Below are 15811 nucleotides of genomic sequence, written 5' to 3'. Positions count from 1 at the left end.
GCTGGAAGCCCTGGCGCACCCATTCTCTCTCTCTCCCTCTATCTGTCTTTCTCTCTGTGTCTGTCGCTCTCAAAAAAAAAAAAAAAAAAAAAAATCAAATGACTGGCTGGAGAGATGGCTTAGCGGTTAAGCACTTGCCTGTGAAACCTAAGGATCCCGGTTCGAGGCTTGGTTCCCCAGGTCCCACGTTAGCCAGATGCACAAGGGGGCGCACGCGTCTGGAGTTCGTTTGCAGAGGCTGGAAGCCCTGGCGCGCCCATTCTCTCTCTCCCTCTATCTGTCTTTCTCTCTGTGTCTGTCACTCTCAAATAAATAAATAAATAAATTTTAAAAAAAAGAAATCAAATGACAATAAATGCTGGCGAGGATACAGAAAAAGAGGAACCCTTTTACACTGTTGGTGGGAATGTAGTCTGGTACAGCCATGTGGAAATCAGTGTGGGGGCTCCTGGGACAGCTAAAAACAGATTTACCGTATGACCCAGCTATAGCACTCCTAGGCATATATCCTAAGGACTCTTCTCACTAACTTAGAGATACCTGTACATCCATGTTTATTGCTGCTCTATTCACAGTAGCTAAAAAATGAATCCAGCCTAGATGTCCCTCAACAGATAAATGGATAATAAAGATGTGATACAGTTATACAATGGAGTTCTATTCAGAGGTTAAAAAAATGAAATGGATGAACCTCGAAAGGATTATACTAAGTGAAGGAACCCAGCCCAGAAAGCTAAATGTTACATGTTTTCTCTCATATGTGGATCCTAGTTGCAAATGGTCAGAATTGTGTGTCAGTTGGAGTAAAAATTGGTAGCAGAGGCCAGTAAGCTAGAAAAGAGCTCAAAAGGGAGGGAGCAGAGGGGTGGACGTAAAGGGATGATAGTGTATATATGTAAGTAGATGGACAGATTACTGTGGGTGGAATGGCCTAAGTAAGATCAGGGGAAGAGATTGAATAATTGAATAAAAGGAGTGTGTGGGGGGAGGGGTAATCAAAATTCAGGAAATTGTGAATAAGCCACATGATAACTTACTTTTTTTGGATAATGACATACCCAGAAGCCATAGACTGTTAGTAGAAACATTTCAGTGCCACGGATGGGATGCCTTCCAGTGAGGTAGCCAAGGACATCCCTGATGCCCCCAAAGCTTTATAGGCTATTGCCAAGGCTCTTGGTTTCCCACCAGGAATAGATGATAAGACCCTACTGCTGAAGACTCCACATGCCTGGGCTGCAAGGTCACTGAGAAATCAAATTGGGGCTGAGCTGAAAACCTTCTCTCTATAGACCAGCTGACAGAAAGCTGGTAAAAGCTGCATTGCATGCAGCCTTATGGGAGACAGAAGCCATCAGTGGTGAAAACAGTGGACACTGCAAGCCTTACAGTTTGGCCAGCCAGGCCAAATGAGCCAATGGGTGTAATAATGGCATGTCTGTTATGGGGGGAACCAATTGCTCTCTAATTGGACTGGAGACCTGCTCTATGGGAGGGAATACATGCCTGGTACTGAAAACCTAATCAAAAGCCTATGGTGGGGGAAGTCATGAGCATTAGGAGTGTAATGTCTGCTCTTGTCTGGCTAAATGCATATATTATGCTCACCAAACTGCCCTGTAAGCACTTCACTTAATGTTCATACCCATAAATTAATGCAACTCTCTCACTTTCGGTTAGAGAAGCTTCTCTTTTCAGATGGTGGTGACCATTGAGATGACCCAAAAGACACCATTGCTCAGAGAATACATGACACAGTAATGTTCTAAAATATCCCTATCACACCTTCCAAGGCTCAGGATCCATTGCAGAAGAGGTGGCAGAAAGAATGTAAGAGCTGAAGGAAGGATAGAACACCTTATGATGCAATCAACCAGACAGAAACTGATATCCTCGATATCCATGACCTCGCGGTGCCTGACACTGTCTTCACAAGACCCTCATAATAGGAGGAAAAGATGATGACATCAAAGATAAAGAGAGACTCATGGGGAGCAGGAGGGGATATGATAGAGTGTGGATTTGTGAAGGGGGAGGTGGGATATGCAGAGGAATTGTCATGGCTTATTGTCTGCAAGTACGGAAGCTGTCAATAAAAAGGAGAAACATTTAAAATTTAAAAAATAGAAAACAAAATGTGATGGGCACATTTGTCTCATCTACAAAGCCATGAGGAATGATAGTCATTACTGTGCACAGTGAGATCCTCAACTGCTCCTGGCAGTGCAGCAGTTAGTGTAAGTTCATTAAAAGTCTGTCCTTCTTCTTAACAGCAGGTAATTGAGTAAGGCTACTCTCACATGCTGCCTCGCCTAGAGATGAATTTCCCCAGCCATGGAAACCCCACCACCAAGCGTCTGGTGCTACGCTTTAATATATGGCTTACCGCCTACACTAACTGTTGCTGGAACAAACATCCAATCATGCATTGCTTATGAGAGGAAAGGGTTTGTTTCAGGCTTACAGATCCCAGGGGAACACCATCGATGGTGGAAGAAGCTGGCTCATCTCCACAGATCATTACAGAGAGACATCACCTAACAGGCAGCACCAAACACTGACGGAGCTCCAGCTGCTCTCTGCGCACCTTAGGGCTGGACTCCAAGGTCCCATTTGCCCCCGGTGACATTTCTCTTCCCCAGAAAGGCTGCACCCATTGGAGACTCAAGATTCAAGCCTGGGGCCACACATTTAAACCACTATACTAACCTTCCCGGATAGCATGCTATGATTGTCAGAATCTCCTCTTTTCCAGCAATAGTGTAGTTTTGGGGGATATGAATCCTCGAGGGAGAAGAGAAAGTAGAGACACCGAAATCATTTCTAGCTTGAAAGAAACAAACAAAAAAATCTAACAAGAGATCCACAAAGACGTTAACTGCGTGGTCTTGGTGATTATTCACTATCCTGTGGCAGTAAACTTAAAAACACACAACTTAAATAAATTAGTAAGCACTTTTTGCTGTGCTTTTTAAAATTAAAACGTGGGACTAGAGTGACGGCTCAGCAATTAAAGACATGTGTTTGCAAAGCCCGATGGCCTGGGTTTGATTCCCCAGTAAAGCCAGAGGCACAAAGTGGCGCATGTATCTGGAGTTCATTTGCAGTGGTAAGCAGCCTTGTTGTGTCCATTCTCTCTCTCTCTTTCACTCTCAAATAAATAAATAAAAATACTATTTTGAAAAATTAAACATGCTAAACAGGATAGAATATAGAAGCCCAGGTCCACATACCATATGAAGTAGGTAATAATTAAACAGTGCTTTGAAATTATTTATTGATTCAGAAAACCAGTGTATTTTCATGTTGTACCGCAACTGTAAATGTATGCTACAAATGAAGAGCTCTAAAATGTGAATGAGTAGGTAACAAATTCAGTGATCTGAAGACAAAAATGGAGAAAAATGGGTGGCCTTTTTTTGTCCAAGACAGATCTATAAAGACCAACTACGTTGAGTGACTTAAGAAAAAAGAAATAAGTATCATTATATTTTGTTCTTGAATAATGATACACATACATGAAAATGCCATAATGAAACCCAGTATTTTGTATGCTAACTTAAAAATTTTAATTTTAAAAAACATTTAAAGGGGGTGGGGAAATGGCTCAGCAGTAACTTGCTTGCCTGCAAAGCCAAAGGACTCAGGTTCGATTCCCCAGTACCCATGTAAAGCACAAAGTGGCACATGCATTTGGAGTTTGTTTGCAGTGGCAAAACTCTCTTTCTAGTAAATAAATACTTTTGTAAAAAGGTGGGGGGCGCCGGGCACACACCTTTAACCCTAGCACTGGGGAGGCAGAGGTAGGAGGGTCACCGTGAGTTCGAGGCCACCCTGAGACTACATAGTGAATTCCAGGTCAGCCTGGGCTAGAGCAAGACCCTACTTCAAAAAACCAAAAAAAAAAAAAAAAAAGTGGGGCACTGGGGAAATGGCTTAGCAGTTATGGCATTTGCCTGAGAAGCTTAAGGACCTGGGTTTGATTCCCCAGGACCCACACAAGCCAGATGCACAAGGGAGCACATGCGTCTGGAGTTTGTATGCAGTGGCTAGAGGCCCTGGCATAACCATTCCCTCTGTCTCTTTCTCTCTCATAAATAAATAAATAAATAAATTTTTATTTTAAAAAAGGTGTTTCAGGGCTAGTGAATTAAGGCACTTGCCTGCAAAGCCTAAGGACCCATGTTCTATTCTCTAGGTCCCACGTAAGCCAGATGCACAAGATGATGCAAGGTCACACATGAGCACAAGATGGGGCACACATCTTGAGTTTGGTTGCAGTGGCTGGAGGCCCTGGTGTTCCCTCGACCTCTCTCTCATTAAAAAAAAAGAAAAGAAAAGAAAAACAGTTTCAAATTTGATCTGGGACAGAATCTATTTACAAGGTATTTTCACAATCCCCTTCTATGAAGGAATGAGCATTCCTTTCCTTAAGCAAATTTTAAACTAAATTCAATGGGAGGCCAAGATACTTTTGGAAATCAATGCCTAACCTCCGCACCCGCCGCTAAAACATCAGCTGCCAATTAAGAGTTTACTACTAACCTTGAACTTAGTCTAACTATATCCACTTCTCTCATCAAATGTTCCTAAGAATGAATTCTTACATGCGCCTACCAAAACCTTTCTGTATAGAAGACTTAAATATTTTTTAATTCATCATCTTTTTTAAATTTTTATTTATTTATTTATTTATTTATTTATTTATTTATTTATTTATTTGAGAGCGACAGACACAGAGAGAAAGACAGAGGGAGAGAGAGAGAATGGGCGCGCCAGGGCTTCCGGCCTCTGCAAACGAACTCCAGACGCGTGCGCCCCCTTGTGCATCTGGCTAACGTGGGACCTGGGGAACCGAGCCTCGAACTGGGGTCCTTAGGCTTCAAAGGCAAGCACTTAACCGCTAAGCCATCTCTCCAGCCCTCATCATCTTTTTTAAAAAACTGTTTTTATTTATTTTTTATTTATTTGAGAGCAACAGACAGAGAGAAAAGGGCAGATAGAGAGAGAATGGGTGCACCAGGGCCTCCAGCTACTGAAAACGAACTCCAGATGTATTCAACCCCTTGTGCCTCTGGCTAACGTGGGTCCTGGGGAATCAAGCCTGGAACCGGGGTCCTTAGGCTTCACAGGCAAGCACTTAACCACTAAGCCATCTCTCCAGCCTAAGACTTAAAATTTTGACATGAATTATTTGTCTGAATTTTGTCATGAGTTATTTGAAAAACTGGTCAACTTTTTTGGTAGCATCCCTTTAAGAAGAGAACGTTTGTTTACGCTGATGGCGCGTCACCCACGTTCTACATCTTGCGTTCATTCATCTTTTGCTCCACTCACAGTGAGCATAAGAAAAGAGTAACCACTGGGTGAGACACCAACGTCAAAACAAGCTTCAGGGGCATTTGCACAATTTATTTTGCTTCACGACACCACCTGCACTTTTCTCCAATTCACGGATTGGCTTGCTTTTCACTAATTCCTTCCATTTTAATGTCCATGACTCCATTTTCTGAGCTTACTTCAAATCCTTGCTTCAGCACGAAGGCCCCCTGTCCGTCAGGGGGTCACTTATAGAAATATCAGATATATGTTTTCTAAGATGCCATCCAGGTATTTAGACAAGTCAGAGCCAAACCTCACAGAGGGTGGTTCCTCCGCTGACAGCCTCTTTCGCTTACAACGATCCCCACACCTGTGCATCAGCTGGGAACTCAAGGGTGCTGGCCGCATCTCCTCACTTTTATAACGGCATGCCCCTCACAATGGACCTTGCTCATGTCAAGGAGGTAATAGAATTTATCCTGACAGTGTTTTCCTAATGAAGTCATTGTTCAAGGCTTCAGAAAAATCAAGGGTATTACCAACTAAATGATTTATTCAGTATTTTTCCAGAAGTTGGGTTTATACTTTTTAATCTTTGCCATTTATCAAAACAAGGAGATATTTTAACATGTTTCTAGCTTTCATAAACTTCTACTATATTTGAATGATTCATGAGTTGAAACCTAGGGTTTGTTTTAACATCCTGTTCATGTTTGATATGTTTGCTCCAAATTTATAATTATGTAGATGTTTCCTCTGACTTTCAATCACATTTAGAAATATGTATATATACATGTGTCTCCATAAAAAGAATGACTTTTGTTTATTTTTATTTATTTATTTGAGAGCGACAGGCAGAGAGAGAGAGAGAGAGAGAGAGAGAGAGAGAGAGAGAGAAAGAATGGGTGCGCCAGGGCTTCCAGCCACTGCAAAGGAACTCCAGATACATGCGTCCCCTTGTGCATCTGGCTAACATGGATCCTGGGGAATTGAGCCTCAACTGAGGTCCTTAGGCTTCACAGGCAAGCGCCTAACCACTAAGCCATCTCTCCAGCCCAAGAATGACTTTTAATTATACTACCAATTTTACTACTGGAATTTAAAATAACTGAAAAGGGAGTAGATATACTCCAAGACTGTAGGCAAAGAAAATGTTACTATATTATTAAGGAAAATCTGGGCGTAGTGGCATACTGCTATAATCCCAGCACTCAGGAGGCTGAGGTAGGAGTTCAAGACTAGCCTGAACCACATAGTGAGTCTGGGATAGAGTGAGATCCTGACTCACCCATGAATAGCACATACATACATATATACACACACACATACATACTCTCTATATACATATATGTATATGTTGTGTGTATATATACATGTACGCATACACACACTCAAATATGTTTATGGCATGACTGGTTTGGGAGCAGCCACGCCCAGGCACTTCTCAAGTTCTGTGGATATGGTGGTGAGAATGACACGTAAGGGCCTTGCCCTCTTAGATAGTTCATTGTTATTCTAAATATGAAAAAGATAGGGAGAAACCAGACACATTTTTGGAGGTTTAAGGCTAAGGAAGAGGACAATGTGCTTAAAATAAAAACTGGAGGATGGGTGAAGAGTGCTTTAGTGGCTAAGATGCTTGCCTATGAAGCCTAAGAACCCAGGTTCTATTATCCAGAACCCATGTAAGCCAGATGCAGTGGCTTAAGGCCCTGGCATGCCCATTCTCTCTCCCCTTCTCTTTTTCTCTCAATACTTTTTTTTTAAAAGCTGAAGCTAGACAGAGTGGCGCACGCCTTTAATCCCAGCACTTGGAAGGCAGAGGTAGGAGGATCGTCATGAGTTTGAGGCCACTCCGAGACTACATAGTGGATTCCAGGTCAGTCTCGGCTAGAGTGAGACCCTACCTCAAAAAGCAAAATAACCTGGAGGAGAAGTCACCTGTGTTGTTTGGAACATGTATGGAATATGTCAGAGCACGCCATCCTCCCACTGCTGAAAACTGACAGGATTGTCAAAGATGAGCTCCTCCGGCATCCCTGACACTGCACACACAGCCTTATCTCCCTAGGGAATTCACACGAGGAACCAGGCATGAAGCAGCCAAGAACAACTTCAGGAGCCCCACCCTCCCCAAAACTCTACTTGTGAATGGAAATCTTTGTGTGCGCATGTGTGCGCGTGTGTGCATGTGTGTATGTATTTGCAAGCAGAAAGAGAATGAAAGCGAAACAGAATGAGCACGCGAGGGCCTTTAGCCACTCAAACAAATTCCAGATGCATGCGCCACCTTGCGCATCTGGCTTTACGTGGCTACTGGGGAATTGAACCTGGGTCATCAAGCTTTACAGGCAAGTGTCTTCTACTACTAAGCTATCTCTCCAGCCTATGGAATCACATTTTTAAAACATACAGGAAGCCAGGCGTGGTGGTGCACGCCTCTATCCCAGCACTTGGGAGGCAGAGGTAGGAGGACCATGAGTTCGAGGCCACCTTGAGACTACATAGTGAATTCCAGCTCAGCTAGAGTGAGACCCTGCCTCGAAAAACAGAAAAAAAGAAAACGTACAGGTGCTGGGCCTGCAGCATTGTAGGAGTAAATGCTTAGCATGTGAAAGGTCCTGGGTTCAAATGATAGCAGTAGCAGGAACAAGACATTAATCCAACACTAGAAAATGCCCCTAAACCTACTCTTTGTTTGTTTGTTTGTTTTGTTTTGGATTTTTTTGTTAGTTTTTCTGAGGTACGGTTTTACTGTAGGTCAGGCTGACCTGGATCTCACTCTGTAGTCCTAGGTTAGTTTTAAATTCACAGTGATCCTCCTACCTCCACTGCCTGAGTGCTGGGATTAAAGTGTGCACCATCACACATGGCAACTTTCTCCTTTTTTTCTTTTTGAGGCAAGCTCAACAAACTGGCCTCTTTTTTCCCCTTGTAATGTGAGAGAGTGAGAACAAGAGTGAGAGTGAGAGAAGGAGAGAGAGAGAATTGGTGCGCCAGGGCCGCCAGCCACTAATTGAACTCTAGTCACGTGCACCACCTTGTGCTCATGTGTGCGTCTGGCTTACGTGGGATCTAAAGAGTCAAACATGGGTCCACAGGCTTTGCAGGCAAGCACCTTGACCTTTAAGCTGTCTCTCCAGCCCAGCTTTCTCCTTTTTGTAATATATATATATCAAATATATTTACAAATTACATATAGATATTACATATATACATATAAATATGTATATATTTGGGTTGTATGGGCATGCTAAGGTCTCTTGCTGCTGCAAATGTGCCACTTTATTTGGGTGCTAGGGCTGACAGGCTTCGTAAGAAAGCACCTTTGATGGTGACTTAGGGAAATGGCTCAGTAGGTAACAGAGCTTGCCACACAAGCATCAAAGCCTGAAAGGGCCTGAGTGACATTCCCCATCATTCATGTAAACAGCTAGGTGTGGCCATTCATGCCACCAAACCAGGTCCTGGTGGGGTGGGGTGGAGTGGGGAGGCAGAGACAGGAGAATCACGGAGGCTCAGTGCTCAGCCAGACTAAAATCCAGCAGCTCTGAGTTCAGTGAAATACTGCCTCTCAAGGAAACGGGCAGATGAGCAAAAAGAGGAGAACCCGTCTGGCCTTTGCACACGTGTGCACAGGGAACATGCATCTGGAAACACATATGTGCATACAACACATCTACTGCAAACCCATACACATGCAAGCATAAAAAAAAACTCATGATAGCGGGCTGGAGAGATGGCTTAGCGGTTAAGCACTTGCCTGTGAAGCCTAAGGACCCTGGTTCGAGGCTCCATTTCCCAGGGCCCACGTTAGCCCGATGCACAAGGGGGCGCACGTGTCTGGAGTTCATTTGCAGGGGCTGGAAGCCCGGGACACCCATTCTCTCTCTCTCACTTTCTCTATCTCTCTCCTTCTCTCTGTCTGTCACTCTCAAATAAATAAAAATAAATAAATAAACAAAAAAAATCACTTTTAAAAATCATGATAGGGTGTTACCCTTCTAAGTTAAATGGTCCAGAATTTTTTTTTCACGTCTCATATTGAAAATTTAAAAAGACGTTAGTCATTCTCTATCTTTCCAATACTTAGGAAATTGTTAGTACTCTCCATTTCCTTAAGAAAGTTCCGAGATTACCCTGTCGTCTCTCCGTGCGTGCCCTGGGAGTGAGGATCAGTACATGAATGTGCTCTCCTGCCCTTCATGACCCCACAGCTTCTTTCCTATTTTTATGCCGCCGGCCTCCCTCAATCACACGGTGCTATATCCAAGCTTCAGATCTTTCATTTGTTCCTTTCTTTCTCCACCCCTTGTGTTTGTGGTGAGACTCTGCGGGCCTTCTGCCTGACCTCACTCTCTCCTGAGGGTCACTTCCAACTGTAGCCTGCACAATCGTCATGATCTGTCCTATTTGACACAACAGTGGCTGAAAGTTTCCTGGCTCACTGCCGCAAACATCTTCCGAGATAGGTGCGCCATTCCGTCAGGAAATTCCACTTCCTAACTGAACAAATGCATCTGGACCGTGCCCCATCTAGAAGGCCAGTGGCGAGGAGCTCAGCAGAAAGGCAGCCTAATGAGGTTTTTATTATTATTATTATTTATTATATCACCCTGGGAGGAATTGATTGGTAAAACATAGCTATCTTCCATGAGGATCCAGACTTTATTTAAGAACTGTGACCTTGCAGTAAATGTGGTACCAGTTAAACGAGTGGAGAAGGCTGGGACGGACAATCCAAAAGATACCACTAGCCTGTCAACTGCCACATAAGAAGCAAATAACCTGGGTGTCTTCTTTCCTAGATGTGGCAAGAATCTCTCGGGAAACACAGGTCTTGCCTTTCATTTGGGTAATAGAAAACATCAAAGTGGCTGGGTGTGGTGGCGCACGCCTTTAATCCCAGCTCTCTGGAGGCAGAGGTAGAAGGCTCACCATGAGTTCGAGGCCAGCCTGAGACTAAATAGTGAATTCCAGGTCAGCCTGAGCTAGAGTGAGACCCTACCTTGAAAAACAAAACAAACAAACAAAATCCCTGTCCTTAGAGAATTTACACTTTCCCACAGTATATTACCTAGGAAAATAATATGAAATAAATAAATAAATAAATAAATATATATATGGAACATTAGAACCCACGTGGTCTGAATTACAAATGGATGGACAAAGGTTTAAAGGGCGGCATACGGGCTCAGGGAGGAGGGAGCATTGAGCAGGGTTTCAAAGACGGAGACTTTGAGCGTGTAGTGCTGTTGTGGGCAGGGTGAGGTGTGTGGCAAGGAGATATTGCCATTGTCATGGTGCCTCGAGAGATAAGCAAGGCTGAAAGATGTGGAGTGGCAGAAAACAGGAAAGTGTGTGTTTGGCCAAACCCCACACATTCCAGTCCACTGGAAACAGTGCTACTAAAGTTCTTAAAAATGTGCAACGAAGGGCAAAGGCAAAACTACAAAGGTGAGTGGTTCTAACTCGATTGAAAAAATAAAAATAAAAAAAGGATACGATTCAAAAGTTAAAGGTGCCAAAATGTGACTTAGCCCTCTGGTACAGCTGGAGGAAGACTGAATCATGGTAGCATTGACGAGTCACTGTATGCCTGCAAACTGCATAGAAAGCGAAAACAAGAAATTTCCTTCAGTGCTAGGAGGATATGGAGATGTTGGTCCCTACCGAGCACCTACCATGTGATAGGAGCTGTCTGTTCCTTGCAAAGTTACATTTAATTCACAGAGCAGGGGCTGGAGAGGTGGCTTAGCAGTTAAGCGCTTGCCTGTGAAGCCTAAGGACCCCGGTTCGAGGCTCAGTTCCCCAGGACCCACGTTAGCCAGATGCACAAGGGGCGCATGCATCTGAAGTTCATTTGCAGTGGCTGGTAGTCCTGGCGTGCCCATTCTCTCTCTCTGCCCCTCTCTCTGTCTGTCGCTCTCAAATAAATAAACAAAAAAAATTTTTTAAACTCACAGCAGTATAGCTGGGCAGGCTATACATGTAGTAGCCAAGGCTCGGAGAGGTTCGATAACTACTCCTATTGTGTAGTACAGCCAGGATTTGACAGTTATTTGGACAGCTCTTCTGCCAGTTCAGAATGATATGTATTCTTTTTTTAAATATTTTTACTTATTTGAGAGAGAGAGAGAGGCAGATAGAGAGAGAAGGGGCAAGTCAGGGCCTCTAGCCACTGCAAACTCGAAACACATGCACCACCTTGTGCATCAGGCTTTGCATGGGTCCTGGGGGATTGAAGCTGGCTCCTTTGGCTTTGCAGGCAAGCACCTTAACCGCTAAGCCATCTCTCCAGTCCTCACTTTGTTTCGAGACCAGCCCTCACTCTGTAGCACAGCCTGGCCTTGAACCTGGTGATTTTTCTGCCTCTGCTCCTTGAGTACTGGGATTATAGATGTGTACCACCATGCCTGGCTATAATTTCTGTTTTAAAGGCAATTAAGTAGAGTCAAGGACACACCTCCATCGTAATGCAGCCCTCCTTTCATAAGTGACTCAGAACCAGACCGTCAGTTCCAGGGACAGAGTTTAAAAATCTCAGGAACGGGTTGCAGCCCCTGAGAACCTCTGTGGCCAAGAGAATAGCTGGTGCGCAGGAGGGAACAATCGGTCCGGGTGACTTTCGAATCCTTCATTCAGCGGAGATCCAATGCAAGAAGATGGGCTTTGGAAAAAGGGTGGCCCTGATCCACAATGCAAATTCTGCTACATGCTAGTAACATGGCAAGCCCCAGATTCAGGTCACTACCCTTTCCCGACTTCAGCTTTCTCATGCAGTTGTTAGGACTAGTTAAAAAATGAATTCTGGTAGAAAAAGAGGAAGCTTGTGGATCATGAGGGGTGTGGGAAAGGAAGCACATCACTGAAACCAAGGCAAGCAGGGTGCACTGGATCAAGCCTGTAACCCCAGCCCTGAGGAGCTGAGACGCAAGACTGCCAACAGTCTGAGGCCAGCTATGCTACAGAGGAATGCCATGTCTCGGAAAAACAAGTAAATAAATAAAAATAAAAATCCTAAGGCCAGTGCTCATTCATTGAGGCAGAAATTAGCTGCATAGTCTTTGATACGTCATAGAATGTGCTTAAAATGTGGACGGAAAGCAACATCTATCTCAGACAGCAATGTACCATAGTAAATCACCAAAACAAATCTTGCCAAAATAAGTGCAATTTCCACCTCCTTTCTTCTTAAATCTGGGCTTGACTATAATGTTGCCGGTGCTTAAACATACTACAGATTATTTAAAAAATAAAATATTTTGGTGAAAGCTGGGACAATAGGTGTTAAAAATATTTTTACCTTCGTGTCATTTTTGGAAGATAAACTTTACATATTTGGAGAATTACTCATTGCTCTTACAGCACTCAGTGCATTTAAAAATATTTTATTTTTACATTTATTTATTTGAGAAAGAGGGACAAAGAGAGAGAGAATGGGTGCACCAGGGCCTCCGGCCACTGCCAACAAACTCCAGACACATGCACCACCTTGTGCACCTGGCTTATGTGGGACCTGGGGAATCGAACCTGGGACCTTTGGCTTTGCAGGCAAGTGCCTCAACCACTAAGCCATCTCTCCATCCCTCCTTGTGCATTTTTCACTAAAAGCCTTTCCTTTAAAAAAAAAAAAAAAACACTTCGTGGGCATGTAGCTTAGTTAGTAGATGCTTGTCTAGGATGTCCAAAGCCCTAGGTTCAATCCCCTGCAGCCCACAAACTGGCCATGGTGACCCACAGGAGGCAGAGGCATCAGGCTGAATCCACAACTACATACTAAGTTTAAAGCCAACCTGGGTTATTAAGAGATCTTGTTTCAAAACAAACAACAAAAATCAGTAAATAACGTCTACTGTCAAAGACTAGTATCTTAAACAAAGGCTCTGACAATTTCACTAACAAGGAAAAACGGTATGTGTGATTGCTACCTTGATCCCGTCAATGGTTTGATGGGCCCACTGCCATCAGTCTATGTGTGAACCACAAAAAATAACTAACTTACAAAACTCTCCCCCCACCACCTTCCCTTAGCCTTCCTTCATTAGACAGGTCACAAGAAATTCAAGCATCATAGACTGGAGTTGTACTAATCTAAAAACTCTGTTATCTTTGACCACACATCCACCAAACATCGAGTCTATGAAGTTCAGATTACAAGTGTGTTTACTAGTTTTCTACAAATCAAAAGAAAATACAGAGAATGCATACAGCATACAATTCACAACCTAGAGGGTAGTCATCCCTCATACCCCTCTCACCCAGAGGGCACCCTAATGCCCTTGCCCATGCTGAACCCTTGTTTAAGCTTTAGTAAACAACCGGTGTACCGGTCCACAAATGCGACCATCAACCAAGGCTACAATTCCCACACTACTACAGTCAGTACTAAACACGTGAGAGAAATAAACTGTGATTTCCTCTACCTACCCCCTCCCCCACCAACCCTGCATTAAAACAGCATAATTCAAGTCTCTCTGTGCCAAACGCAGCCACTCCCACAAATACAGTATGGTTCTTTTTTTTTTTTTTATTCTTTATTCTTTTTTTTTTTTTTATTCTTTATTCTTTTTTTTTTTTTTTTAAATTGAAAAAGGATGGGAACCTGAAGATGTTTCCTAACTGGTTTGCTGGAACTTTTAAATGCTTAAGGGGTTTGGAATCAAGTTGAGTTTGACCCTCCACACTCTGAAATGCCCGCATACAGAGGTGGGCTAGGTGTGTGATCAGCCACCGCACAGCTCGGAGCGGTCCAAGGTCTGGAAGAAAGCGCTTGAAATCTGATGGGCACGGGCGGGGCGGGGCGCGCGTGGAAAGGGAAGCCCTGTTTTCTTCCGAGCACACCCTTAAGGCTCCTCAGTAGCCACGTCCATCCCTAACCCAGATGCTGGCCACCAGGCAGGGAAGAGGTTTGCATGTGGGCAGCAGTCCTGGGTCTCCTCCTCTGGCCTAGACACCTAGCTTCGGGGTGGGGTGGGGGGTGATCGGGCCAAGCCCCTCTGATCCTGCAGGTGAGCCGAGCCGACCGGGGTTGCTCCCAAGGATGTTCAAATGTCCCCCTCTCTTCTCCCCAAAGTGCCAACTTCAGGCGTTCAGAGATGGCGAGGGAGGTGCGGTGGGGGTGATGGGGCGAGCAGGACAGGCCCCGGGGTCTCGGGGGTTTCCGGGGAGCGCCGATCGCCCGGGCTGTGGCGGCGTTTTCTCCTCGTGCGCCCCCTCCCCCAGTCCCCCAGCCCCCCCAGAACCTGCCGCGGCCACGCCGAGCTCGGCTCGGGGCTGAGGTGTCGCCGGGTCCCCCCCCCACGCCCTCCCCCCCACCCCCGGCGTGGGTTGATGATGGGTGGGGTAAGGGATTGGCGGGCTCCAGGGACCTGGGACCACACGCTGGGCAGGCGACCACCTTCGGCCGGATCCGGAGAGCCCGGAGGAGGCAGGGACCCGGGCGAGGCGGCGCGGCTGAGTCCGGGCACCCCGAGCCGCGGTGGCCCTTCCGCGGGCCGTCCCCTCTCCATCCCTCGGATGGGTGGGTGGGTGGGTGGGTCCCCCGTCCTTACCTCGGGGTGGGGCGGGGGAGGGATGCCGACAGGACAGGGTGCCCCGGGGATCGGTGAGCTGTCTCCGGGTCGGGTTCAGCGGCGGCCAGCGACGGCCCGGGGGCTGCAGCTCATGGCTCGTTGCGTCCGGAGCTCTGCAGCCGCCGCCTGGCTCCTCGCCGTCCTCTTCGCGGGCTCCGAGCCGGGACGCAGCTAACGCCCCAGCCCCGCGGCCCTCCTCCTCCTCCTCCTCCTCCTCCTTCTCCTCCCGCTTCCCCGGCCCGCCCGGCCTCGGACGGAGCCGCCTCCAGCGCCGCCCCGCGCGCCACCCCGGCCAGCGGCAGCCAGCGCCGCCCAGCGCCGGGTCCCGGGGTCGCCGCCCGTGCCAGCCCCGCTGTGACGCAGGCGAGCCGTGCCCGGGAACTTCCTCCTGCCCTTCCGAGACCACCCCGCGCCCCGGATCCGCCGCCGCGGAGGACTAGGCAAGAGAGCCTCCTGTCGCTTCGCGGGATCGAATCCCCCGGCCCCTCACCCCCGACACCTGCGTCCAGGGCGGCCTCCCCTCCGCATCCCTGTCGCTGCGCCCACGCGGGTGGCTTCAGCGCGCACGGGCACCGCAGCTCCTCCCCTGGGTAAGTTGGAACGGAGCCGCCGCCACCACCATAAATAGCCCCTTCGGGGAACTCCTGGAAGACCAGGCTCGGGGTGGAGATAAGCCCTCTGCCAAGAGCCGAGGGGAGCAGGTGGATGGAGAGGAGGTGAGATACGCTGGGGCTAGGAGGAGGCCGAGAAGACAAAAGCCAGTATCCCCGGATCCCGGAGCCCCGGAACCCTTGACAACGACCCTGCCAGATGGGCTCTGGTCTCCCAGCAGCAGGTGCCACGGAGACCCGGTTTGAAAGCTCCGCCTACGGTTTTGAGCCGGAGGCCTACTGGAGTCGACCCGTACACACCGA

At 46.5% G+C, this 15811-nt stretch overlaps 1 protein-coding gene across 1 annotated transcript in view; it reads right to left on the bottom strand.

Annotated features, from left to right (window-relative positions):
- The window catches only part of Lrrc8c (leucine rich repeat containing 8 VRAC subunit C), a 101781-nt gene extending 86746 nt beyond the window's left edge, over positions 1 to 15035 (bottom strand). Inside the window, exon 1 of the mRNA XM_045138302.1 lies at positions 14877 to 15035. The gene's annotated coding sequence lies outside the window, so the exon portion shown is untranslated. The remainder of the gene's footprint in view (positions 1 to 14876) is intronic.
- Between the last annotated feature and the right edge of the window lie 776 nt (positions 15036 to 15811).

Source organism: Jaculus jaculus, chromosome 19 (assembly GCF_020740685.1).
Source record: "Jaculus jaculus isolate mJacJac1 chromosome 19, mJacJac1.mat.Y.cur, whole genome shotgun sequence".
Classification (NCBI taxonomy): domain Eukaryota; kingdom Metazoa; phylum Chordata; class Mammalia; order Rodentia; family Dipodidae; genus Jaculus; species Jaculus jaculus.
This window is presented reverse-complemented; position numbering and strand designations above follow the sequence as displayed.